The sequence below is a fragment of the Python bivittatus genome, unplaced genomic scaffold (assembly GCF_059951505.1).
Source record: "Python bivittatus isolate LINGU-HERP-01145 unplaced genomic scaffold, Pbiv_v1 ctg000270_np1212, whole genome shotgun sequence".
Taxonomy (NCBI): Eukaryota; Metazoa; Chordata; class Lepidosauria; order Squamata; family Pythonidae; genus Python; species Python bivittatus.
In genome coordinates this window covers 1,027,991-1,040,325 of record NW_028277050.1, presented here as the reverse complement: position 1 = coordinate 1,040,325, position 12,335 = coordinate 1,027,991, and the positions used below count along the sequence as shown (strand labels likewise).

Here is a 12,335-nt window from a genome sequence, read left to right as displayed (position 1 = left end):
ACACAAAACGAACTAAAAAGAGAAAAGCAGAAGGCTGGGGAATTTGTATTTTTGCATTCTCTTGTTACAAAGGTGCTCTTACTCCTCTCCCTCTTGATAGGCGAGGTGCTGTATCTGCTGGGAAGTTAAGAGCCATTTCAGGGCCAGTGGATAGCTCTGGATGACCCCTGCAGGGTTCTCTCCCTGGATAAAAATAGAAATATGGAAGTCTTCTCCATTGTGTCAATGCAACTATTTCCCTGTCGCTTTGAAAAGGAGTGGCCAGTTTTTCTATCACTGCCTATATATTGTGTATAAATTGCTTCCATGTGCCAAAATAAAAAGTAATCTCATTTTCCAACTTCTGTGCCTCTTTTTTTTTCCCTTTAACTTGCGAGAATTAAATCCAGACTTTTCGTGTGGTTCTGCAGCACCTCATTATTGAAGCTACTGCTAAACAATGGTAGAATAAGAAAAGGTTAATGCTGGAGTTTAAACCAAGATCAACATTGGGAATTTAAGTTCTGTACATCTGTGAGTAGTTGGAAGTATTCCTGCTGGTGTCCTTGGAATTAAATCAGAAAGCATATCTTAGTTATATTCTTACCTTAAAGCAGGAAAGAAGTGTGTGGAGTTCTTTGGCTGGATGGCTATTACTGGAACATCCTCCTGGATGAAGCTGTGAATAGGAAATAGCTTAAAATCCAATGCAATTTTTTTTAAAGCAACTATATTATGTGAATTTTCTGCTGGGAAGTAGCAGTAGTACTTTCATAGGGTCAGATATTCATATGTTATCCGTCCCATTAGGATGTTTGGAAATTGGAGACTGCTAATTAGCTTATTAGTACAGGTCTACTGTATTTATTATATTTTATAACATATGCATTTTTAAAACTATTGGAAAAGTCATTTAGTTTTATTTTCAGAGAAAAACAACTAAAAGAAAATAGTTAATCAAAGTTTCAGGGATTTAGAGTGGAGATGCTTTCACAAATAAGCAGATGATGGGATTCTTGTAAGAAATTACACTGTGATGGAAAAATAATAAAGCTGGAAACTCTCCCCCCTCCCCCTTGCCTCTCTTTCTGCCCCCCTTCCCCTTGCCTCTCCTGCAATCTCTTTTCTCCATTTCCTTCTGCCATTCTTTGCTCATGCAAAACTGGATTAACTCCAAGCTATTGCGTGACCCAAGAGTGACCATGTTCATACTGAAACCATGGGAGGGCCATCACCTGTCTGCTTAAGGGTTTGCTGTGGTTCTTATCTCACAACAGAAAAACCATTCATCCCCCATTTAACACCTATCCAAACCTATCCTCGAATCAGATCCCTCAGATTTCCTGTCTCTCAACCTCAAAAGTGTATAAATTCTATGCTTTTCTGTTGTTCAGGGTCCCTCTATCTTGAAAGCAAGCACCCAACGATCATTGCAATAAACATGGTTCTTCTCGGCGTTGTACTCCTGTCTCTGGCAAGAATTCCACAACAACACTAAGAAAGAAGGATGAAAATGAGTTCTTTGTGGAGGTGACCTGCTAAAGTAGAAAACTGCAAAACTGATAAAGCCATTCCCGTTCTTTCTGATCCCAAGGAAAGTTTTAACCCAAAAAACGCTAAAAGATCATTTAAAGTACCAAGATTCATTAAGAGTTTAGTAAAAAGAACTGTAAGAGTGTTTTAACCAAGGAACTACAAGTATGCAAGACTTTCTAAGCTTGAAATGGCTGTTCCAAACTGAAAACAAATTTTCTGTGATTTGGAGTTCAGGAAGAAAATCTCTTGGGACAAGCTTGGGAGAAATTGGTCTTTCATTTCATTTTTTTTTCAACTGCCCAGCATCTCTAGATTGGTTCTTAAAAAAATTCCTTAGGCCATGGAAACCAGGAGAATGTATTCACCAATTAAACTAAAGGTGTTATTTTTATCTTTACTGCAATTAGCAATAGCGCTCTCTTTCCTGCTGTTTTTATCTTGTTTGTTTTCTGTGGGAAAGCACATGGGTTGCAATGTAGTACTGTCCCTGGGTATTATGTTATATATTTTGTTTCCTTTTAAAATCAGTTTGCCAAATATAAAAGTATCCTTGGGCTCTTCAGTGTTGCTTTTTTTGTAGACAGGTTCATAAAAGCAAAAAAGTACATCAGAACTACAGTGGGGCAAAAAAGTATTTAGTCAGCCACCAATTGTGCAAGTTCTCCCACTTAAAAAAATGAGAGAGGCCTGTAATTTTCATCATAAATATACCTCAACTATGAGAGACAAAATGGGGGAAAAAATCCAGAAAATCACATTGTCTGATTTTTAAAGAATTTATTTGCAAATCATGGTGGAAAATAAGTATTTGGTCACCTACAAACAAGCAAGATGTCTGGCTCTCACAGACCTGTAACTACTTCTTTAAGAGGCTCCTCTGTCCTCCACTCGTTACCTGTAGTAATGGCACCTGTTTGACCTTGTTATCAGTATAAAAGACCCCTGTCCACAACCTGAGACAGTCACACTCCAAGCTCCACTATGGCCAAGACCAAAGAGCTGTTGAAGGACACCAGAAACAAAATTGTAGACCTGCACTAGGTTGGGAAGACTGAATCTGCAATAGGCAAGGAGCTTGGTGTGAAGAAATCAACTGTGGGAGCAATAATTAGAAAATGGAAGACATACAAGACCACTGATAATCTCCCTTGATCTGGGGCTCCATGCAAGATCTCACCCCGTGGGGTCAAAATGATCACAAGAATGGTGAGGAAAAATCCCAGAACCACACGGGGGGACCTAGTGAATGACCTGCAGAGAGCTGGGACCAAAGTAACAAAGGCTACCATCAGTAACACACTACGCTGCCAGGGACTCAAATCCTGCAGTGCCAGACGTGTCCCCCTGCTTAAGCCAGTACATGTCCGGGCCCGTCTGAAGTTTGCTAGAGAGCATTTGGATGATCCAGAAGAGGATTGGGAGAATGTCATATGGTCAGATGAAACCAAAGTAGAACGTTTTGGTCTAAACTCGTCGTGTTTGGAGGAGAGAGAATGCTAAGTTGCATCCAAAGAACACCATACCTACTGTGAAGCATGGGGGTGGAAACATCATGCTTTGGGGCTGTTTTTCTGCAAAGGGACCAGGACGACTGATCCATGTAAAGGAAAGAATGAATGATTGGGGCCATGTATCGTGAGATTTTGAGTGAACACCTCCTTCCATCAGCAAGGGCACTGAAGATGAAACGTGGCTGGGTCTTTCAGCATGACAATGATCCCAAACACACCGCCCGGGAAACGAAGGAGTGGCTTCGTAAGAAGCATTTCAAGGTCCTGGAGTGGCCTAGCCAGTCTCCAGATCTCAACCCCATGGAAAACCTTTGGAGGGAGTTGAAAGTCCGTGTTGCCCAGCGACAGCCCCAAACCATCACTGCTCTAGAGGAGATCTGCATGGAGGAATGGGCCAAAATACCAGCAACAGTGTGTGAAAACCTTGTGAAGACTTACAGAACACGTTTGACCTCTGTCATTGCCAACAAAGGATATATAACAAAGTATTGAGATGAACTTTTGATATTGACCAAATACTTCTTTTCTACCATGATTTGCAAATAAATTCTTTAAAAATCAGACAATGTGATTTTCTGGATTTTTTTCCCCATTTTGTCTCTCATAGTTGAGGTATACCTATGATGAAAATTACAGGCCTCTCTCATCTTTTTAAGTGGGAGAACTTGCACAATTGGTGGCTGACTAAATACTTTTTTGCCCCACTGTATCTGCGCTTTCTTTAGTTAGTGTGCAAAAGCAAAAAGGATGCGCTATGCAAGCCAATGACTAGTGAGACGCATTTATCCTTTTGTTGCATTATTCATGGGCTAGTCAGTAGGAAATGGACTGGAAGAGAGGTGAGGAGCGTGTCTAAGGCAGGAGGTGCTGCGCTTGAATTTGTCAATGCTTTTGCGGCCTTGATCCCTAATCTTGAAAGCTGTGTAGCCAATGGGGCTCAAAAGGTTGACTACCCCTTCTGGCATGACTCACATAATTTAGCAGAAATCTGAGAGAAATTGGACATTTCTACTGACTGTAAACATGGTAACCTCAAGGGAAATATGTAGAATTGATTTCATGGGGTGGAATTATGGATATCCTAACTCATTAAGTGTACTATTCAAATTATGTCTTGCTGATTTCATTGGTGCCTGTCTGTCAGAAGGAATGCAACCACAGCCTTCTTTCACATCTGTGAAGCCTGTGGGATCAGACTCTAGCCTCCCAGGAGAATTAGGGGTTGAGACGGCATTCCAAATATCTAAACATTTCGGGTAATAATTCTGCACTAATATCTATGGGGGAAAGTTGGCAGTGCCACCACAATATCCCTGTAAATATAGTAATTATGGTAATTCTTCCTTTTCATTGTTTTCTTCTGCTTGTCTGTACGGGTCAAAGAACCAACATCCTCTTATTCTCCTCCTCCCCCCACAACCCTGGATTGTTTCCCCTTCTTATTCCAGAATCAGTGTCCATGGACATAAACAAACCTGCTGCAGCCAGGAGAAAGAAATCGTACCACCTTTTAATTTACTGGGCTGACTGAATGCCAGGGCAGCAGTTAAGAGTTATTGAGCAGAGTCATGACGCCGGTGTCACAGCATAAACAAATGGGGGTCTCTGGTTACATAACCCCCCCGACCCACATACACAGAGCGAGCCTTCAGCCAGAGCACTCCGACAACTTCTATTTTTTCCCATTCCATGAACCTGCTACAGGGAGGCTAAAGGGACGGCATCTCCCCCACGATGCCCAATTTCCTTATTTGGAAATCTTGGATATGACTGGGAACACTCCTCCAAAAAGAACATTATGGTATCAGCAGTCACTGGTGAGTACAGTGGTATTCCTTTACTTTCTCTCTCATCTACCCCAGGCTAGCGCTGGAGATCCTCAAATTAATGGTGGTCATTTGCCACTTGGACAACAGGGCTTAAGAACCATTGCATGGACCTTCCATGTATTCAAGCATCATGGCAAATCAATGTAGATTGCAAAGTCATCATTCCTACCTTCTAGATAAAGTGCTTTTGATATTTTGACTACATTGTGCATGCAATTCAAGTATTGCAGAAATTGACTTCCATCAAGAGGTAACTCTCAGTTTGGTTTTTGCTTTTGCTTTTGGAGAGCAAGGTTGTTGTTGAGAAAAGAAAAGAAAAAATCAGAATTAATGCATTTTAGCTTCCTGGCTGAGGCAAAGAAAACAGATGCTCTAGGCTACTCACTGATCCGACCCTCCCAGCAATAAAAAAGTTAGCACTTGAGTGGAAGACTCAGTTCATTGCTCTTGGTAATGAAATCTGCCTTGATACTGCTCTTTTGTTTTGATACATTATTGATTATATAACCCTTGTTTGCATGCATTTGTTTCTTTCCTGCAGAATAAGGAAATGTTCTAGCCTTTCAGTTTTGGAATTTTTTAACATATGTATAATCAAGCGAGAGAGTAAATTGAGGAAGATGTTGGAATTCTTTCTTCTTGTGGCCCCCTGAATTCCAAGAGATATTCCCCCTCAGATATTAGTAAGGGATATTTTTTCTTGCAGCAAGAAATTGGACTAAATAGACCATAGTATGGTATGCATAGTATAGACCATTGTATCATAACTATGGTAAAGAAGAATCATGCAAGTCCATGGTATATATGATGCTCCATTCTATGGAAATAAGCAGAGCAGCATATATGGACAGACACTGTTGGTAGATGCAAGGCAGTTCCCATGCCCGTAGTGCGGTAATATAATGTCATGCACAACATGGGAATGAACCCAGAGTAAACCCACAATTAAACGACTTATTCTGCATGATTGCAGTATAAGAGATTGCCCAAACAAATGATTCTTAGTCATGCTAGTTAAAGATTAAAGTGATTCCGACAAGCCATAATTCACCAATAACTCATAGCAGCTTTATTGCATTACAGTTAATTCCAAATTCCCCAAATAAGCAAACTTGATGCATAGTTCCTACTGGCTGACAACATAATGTAACATAAGTAACATAATGTGACTATAATATAGTACAATGTATTAAGTGCTTCTTGGGCCATTTTAAGAAATTTTCTAGACATCTGGTAGATAATGTTGCTTAGATTCATTGAGCGAGCTGAGCAAGTCCTATAGAAGTGACTGAGTCTGTGCCTTGCAAGACTATATGGGATGAGTCTGAACCTGTTGTTCCCCTTTTTTATTTATATTTATATATATAATATTAAGAATTTAATTATGACAGTAAGGTCTAATACAAACTAAACTTAAAAAATGAGAATGGAGGGGAGTAAAAAGTACAAGGAAAAAGAAAGAAAAAAGAAGAAGAAAGAGAGAAGTAAGAATATAATAAAGAGAAAAGAAATATATAAAGAAGTGACTTCCAATCTTTATCACAAGTATAAACTTGTTATACGTATAAATTTAGTAACTTCACCCTCTCTAAAGTTACAAACATTTATCTCTTCATCCCATATCCCATCTATCTATAAACAAATCCATAAAACGTCATCTTTTCAGTCCTGGTGTCAGCAGAAAGTCCAAAAAGGGTAGCCAGAAGTAACAACATATCTTATTTTAACCTTGATCAAATAAACCAATTTTATATTCCTTTTACTTTTGATAGTCTTAATCTTTAGTTCATTCAAGCATTGTAGGATTTGATTTCTCTTCATTTCTTCTTTGTCCTATTACACAGAGTTCTTCAAGGCTTTAACAATCCTCTTTTGTAAATCCACTGGGAAAAAATTATCCAGATCACTCTGTTGGTTTGTCATTTGTATTTTCTTTTAAATTTTAGAACCTCAGCCAGTTTCTTTTGTAGATCCAGTAAAACATCTTTTTCTAAATCATTCTCTTGGTCTGTCAGTTATAAATCCACTTTTGATACCATCTCTATCTTGTCAGATAAAATTTGTTCTACATCTGACATTTCTTCAATAACATCTTTTGGGCATAGAAGCAGACATAATTACTGGCATTGCAGTGGTACTTCTTTTTCCTAAAGGAGTGGTTCCAGTCAGTGGTAGTATGAGAGGGAGACATCAAACTATAGGACCTCCATTGTGGAGGAGCCACAGGGCTCAACACTTTCATCCTCCTATTTAACATCTACATTAAGCCATTGGGTTTCCAACAGTGTGCGGTCAGGGATTATCAGTAAACTAATAATTAGTAACAATAATCAATAAGCTAATGCATAGTTATACATCTCAATCCTGGGCTGAACATGAAATAGGATTGAGTTGCTGCTCCAATGTCTTAAATTCTTAAGGTCTGATTGGGGAGGAACAAGCTTAGTCTCAGCAAGAAGGAATGGCTTTGTGTTGAGAAGCTATCCAATTCCAGGGATATTTCATCTTTGGATATGGATAGGAACTTGCTTACCCTACTGAATTGGTTTATAATCTGGACTCACAGCACCTGTTGTTGTAATTGAATTGATTCTGGTTTATGTAATATGCTTCCAACTGAGTTCTATAAAGTATGCTTACAAGTAGAAGTTTGATCAAGAACGGTCTCTTGATTTAAGGAGTCCCTAGGTCTTCTGATGTTCATATTATTGCAAATGGTATTTGCTTATTCATTTCCAGTTCTCTCCCAGCTACAATTGGACACTTTACCATTGTTTCCTCTTTGAAACTAGAGCAATCCCATCAGTTGGTAATGCGTGTTTGTGTGTGTGTGTGTGTGTGTATACACTGTATAGAGAAAGAAATGAAAAAGGTATTTGTATATCAATATTTGGTGGAAAATGCAATGAGATTTTATTATGAAAAAAGGTAGTGTTCCAGATATTGGGGAAGGAAGCATCTAGCAGGAAAGGATAATGGCTCTGAAATCAGGATATGGCTGCCTGGTGGATCTCTCATCCTTCCAAGACTATCACTTGTGCTTTACCAGTCAAGACATACAGGGCAAGCTATATGCTGCAATCTCATTTAGTAAGAAAAAAAGTGTGCCATATGTCTTTAGAATGGTGGGGAAAATATGGAAATGCAGTTATCTGGCACTACAGAGAAAATGGTGATCATCCAGCATTAGTAAGCTTGAAGCCGTTGTTCTCAATCTGTGGGTGCACATGTGTGGGCCACTTGAAAATTGCTGGGGATTCAGCGGTTCACTTACAAATCAGTGCACAGGTATAACTGATATGTCAGTAGCAGTTGCCTTGCCTTCCTAATGCAGTACCGTTCATAGTTTTGTATGATGTTTGTCCTTTCACTTCAACATTTATTTTGCTTCTGCACTTGGAAGAACAGCCACTTAAATGGGGCTAACGCTTGGGATAATTAAGCTTAGAGTATTTTCACAGTTGCTGGTATAGTTTAAGGCTGCATTATCCTTTATGTGGAGCTTGTCCATGACAGTACTTTCCCTGGAAATTCATCAACGGAGCAGAAAGGGGGCACATTCTCAAATCAAGTGAGAAATAATGTTTCACCAAAAAAGTATGTAATAAGCTTGAAACAGCTGTGTGGATTGGCTTAAAGACTATGACAGTCCAAAGCTATCTTTTTGCCATAATTTCCAGTGTTTTTGTCATCGGATAACAGTCCAAATTAGTATGGTTAGAGTTACAGTGCTGTTATATACGGTGGTGCTTAAAAGTTTGTGAAGCTTTTGAATTTTCAATATTTCTGCATGCATATGAGCTAAAACGTGGTCTGTTTTCCACATATCTAAAACTAGATAAAGAGAAGCCAATTAAACAAATGAATCAAAAACATTATACCAAAGATTCACACAACTTCTTTTCTCTGCCCTGGTTAACAGGTTCTTGGTGGGCCTGTTCCTCTTTTCAGTGCTCTTCTCTTTTTGCTTCCTATTCATGAACCCAATCTGCTTCTTCTTCCCTCTCTTCAAAGCAAGAAAGTCCCTTGGAAACTCTTGTGATGGTAGTTAGGGAGGGAAGGGTCACTATGGGGAGATGGATGATAACACTTCCCCAGGTTGGGCTTCTTCCATCCTTTCCTTCAGACAGGGGAGTTCTGGTTTCTGAGATGGGGCTTGTATGGAGGTCCTGGGCATTCTATGGAATATAGTGATGGGCTGAGGTAAAAGTAAAAGCAGGCTGTCTGTATGAGAAATCAAACAGAACTGGGCTGTTCCTGTAGGATCTGTGTAATCCTGTAGGATCTCATCTGCCATCAATACCTTTAAAACGGCTGACTACATGATCCATTTAGACACTCTATCACTTTCCTTACCTTAAGTCTTCATCGTGATGACTGATATCTCTGTTATTCCAACATTACAGGAACTCTATATGCAATCTTTAGATTGGAATTTGAAATGGGCACACAATTCAGCTGTCTGGGTGTCAAGCTCTGCTTCTCTTAGGGCAGTGTTGTCCAAACTTGGCCACTTTAAGATGAGTGGACTTCAACTCCCAGAATTCCCCAGCCAGCCATGCTGGCTGGGGAATTCTGGGAGTTGAAGTCCACTCATCTTAAAGTGGCCAAGTTTGGACAACACTGTCTTAGGGAGCACATTAACATCTCTGCCTCACAAGAACGGCAGTACTGAATTCCTAGTACCTGAAATCTTTCCATGGATGGTGTAATCAATGTCCTTCAAAAGATGAAATATGCTGATGCCATATTTATAGAAATGTCCAAAAGGCAATAGCTCCGTTAAACAGAATTATCCTTTCATTTAGGATACCACACAGCCAATTCACATAATTTTAGTTTAGAAATCTTGTATGTGAAGTCATGCAATTGCCACTGTGGGGGGCAGGGGGGTGGAGAACATTCAGGCACAGCCCCTCCAAAACTGTGCAATTCCTTGCACACCCAGAAGCAGTGTCAATCTGAGATTGCTATTGTGGCCCTGGGTATCCATGGCGCTCTAGGACTTGCTTAGATTTTGGCAGGCGGAACTGATTAAATTTTGGCTCAGCTGCTACTCCAGAGAAAATGTTGTAAGGACAATTTTGCAGTGTTTCCTCTGGAGCTATAGGGCAGATGGTTTCCCACTGCCTCAAATTCCCACCTGGTGCTCTTCTAGTACCCATCCCACCCTTCCCAGTCATTCTGAGGGAGTTCTCAGCTGCTTACACACACACACACACATACACACACACCCAACAAAGGCCAGTTCTTGCTTGGTTAGCTTTGTTTTTTCCCCCTTGTTTTGAAAAGCAAATATGGTGAGAAGAGAACAAGGATAGAGACCTGGTGCCATCGGGCTGTTGTCTCTTGCCCTCTAACCATTGAGTGGCTAGAAGGACCAGAGGCATGAAGGATGAAGGGTGAGCTCCATGCCTGTGTTAAAGTGTGCTGTGACAAGGATCTCTATGTGCATCTTCACATACAATGTTCAGTGCTGTAATTTTGATACTTTAGCCCCTTGCTTAAAGGCTAAACTAAAGCTGAAAAATGAGAAGTTTGGTTAGGAACTTTCATATTTTTTTAAAAAAGAAATAATAGTGAAGTAGGCCTATTAAGACTGACCCACTAGTGGTGACTCCCCAGTCAGCCAGTTTTACTCACCTCTTAACTTTCCAGCTGGCTGAAGTAAGGAGTGGGCAAGACTTCCTGGAGGCCTAGCCTCAGGGTATTCCAGGAACAGCTCTCCAGTGCCATGGATGGGGAAGGCTGTCCGGCCAAATCTAGCTCAGAGGCTTCTCGCTATTAAAGTGACTGCAGTAGTAACAGCACTATTTGCATTTGAAGGCGTGCAAGTCTTTGCTTACTGTTTACTGACTTACTCAAGTTTTATCCTGCTGAAATCTTGCAATTCTTGATCGTTTTAATGTCACAGTAAAAACAATAGAATTAAAACAACGTGCAACTCAAATTGCAATAACAAAACTGAAGTATGGCAGAAAAATTGCAACAACAAGGGGTGCAGGTGATGTTACTATTAGAAAAAGCCCCATTTTTAATAGCTTCCTGAAAGCTACCAGGGTGGGGGCAGTCTGGCCTCAGTGGGGAGCCCATCGAGACATTACGATTAATCCTGGGGAAAGAAGCAACAGGCAAATTTCTGCTTAGTTGTTATCAATGTGTGCCAGTATCTCAGGGTTCACAGTGGCTCATTGGCTGTTTAGGGACCTCTGGAATAAAAGCTATGTAACACACACACTGAAAAGTTACACAAGCACATGGCTTGCATTGAGTGGGAACCCCCCCCCCCCCGGCAACTTGTTAATGTGGCTTTTCGTTGAAGAGGAACTGCAATCTTCACTGGGTTTGCGGCTGCCGTGGTATTCTGCAATGGGATGAGATGAATCATATGATCAGAGGGGTTTGCATTGTTTCTTGCTTTGTGCAAATCAGCCTGGAGCCTCATGAGAACCATTGCTCAGCTACCATTTCTGGCCAAGAGATGACAAAGAGAAGTGCCCACCCGATCTACAAGGGAGCTCTGGAGTCTCTTCCTCCCAAGAGTGACTCCTTCCTATGGCATGGGGGCAGTTGAGAAAGCACCCCTAAATCTCAGGTCAGCCTCGAGAGTATCCTTGGAGACAAACAGTTGCTGGGGGGAAATGGGAAAAATTTGACTGAATCTAGAGCCCTTCTTAAATATGCCTAAAGCAACAATCTCTCCCTCCCAAATGACTTCCATGTTAATACTTAATTCTGTTTTCACTTTAAAAAAAAAAAACATTTGTGTAGTTTTACTGTTTTATACTCACGCTTGTGAACCATCAGTTTACCTAGCTATGGCAGCTATACAACAAGGATGAGCAAAGCAATGTAATCTTAAGCAACTCAATTAGCCAAACTACTACCATGGTCATTAAAAACAATCATCAGGCAGTGAAAGATCCTTCCACCACAGGACAAAATTAAAATGTAAGCCAACCTCAGGGAGCAGGTCAGTAAGAGACTGCACCACTGCCTTTCTACATATACACAGGACACATGCAGAAGCTGTTTGTCAAGGCAGGGTGATGGATTGAGATGGATTGGACTCAGCTTGACCCTTGGCCCCACAACACGTATGCCTATTAAGCATCCTCCCCTGCCTGATTCTTCTGCTCTCCAGAAAGTACTTCTTTTCCACGGCTTTTTCTAGTTTTTAATGACTACCAATGTCATTAAAAGCAATCAGCAACAATCACTAAGTTCATCCATTAACTGGAATTCTCATATGGAACTCATTTTCATCATACACAGAACAAATAGCTAGTTTCTGGTCCGGCTACTTGTTTTCATGCACAGCACTGCTGTTGGTATAGGGGACATGAAGCATATTTTTCTTGCTAAGTTCTCCTTGCCTTCAGGAAATGGATTTTGTATGGAGCACATATACTTTCCATAAATCACCTGGAAGGCTCAAGCCAGTGTTAGGGAAAATATTACTTGCAGTCTATCACTGGCT

At 40.5% G+C, this 12,335-nt stretch overlaps 1 long non-coding RNA gene across 1 annotated transcript in view; it reads right to left on the bottom strand.

Moving 5' to 3' along the window:
- Nucleotides 1–57: 57 nt before the first annotated feature.
- LOC148216222 (uncharacterized) overlaps nucleotides 58–12,335 on the bottom strand; it is a 35,977-nt gene continuing 23,699 nt past the window's right edge. Inside the window, exons 4-5 of the long non-coding RNA XR_015795783.1 lie at nucleotides 587–658; nucleotides 58–183 (exon numbers count right to left, since the gene is read on the bottom strand). This is a non-coding gene — a long non-coding RNA (uncharacterized LOC148216222). The remainder of the gene's footprint in view (nucleotides 184–586; nucleotides 659–12,335) is intronic.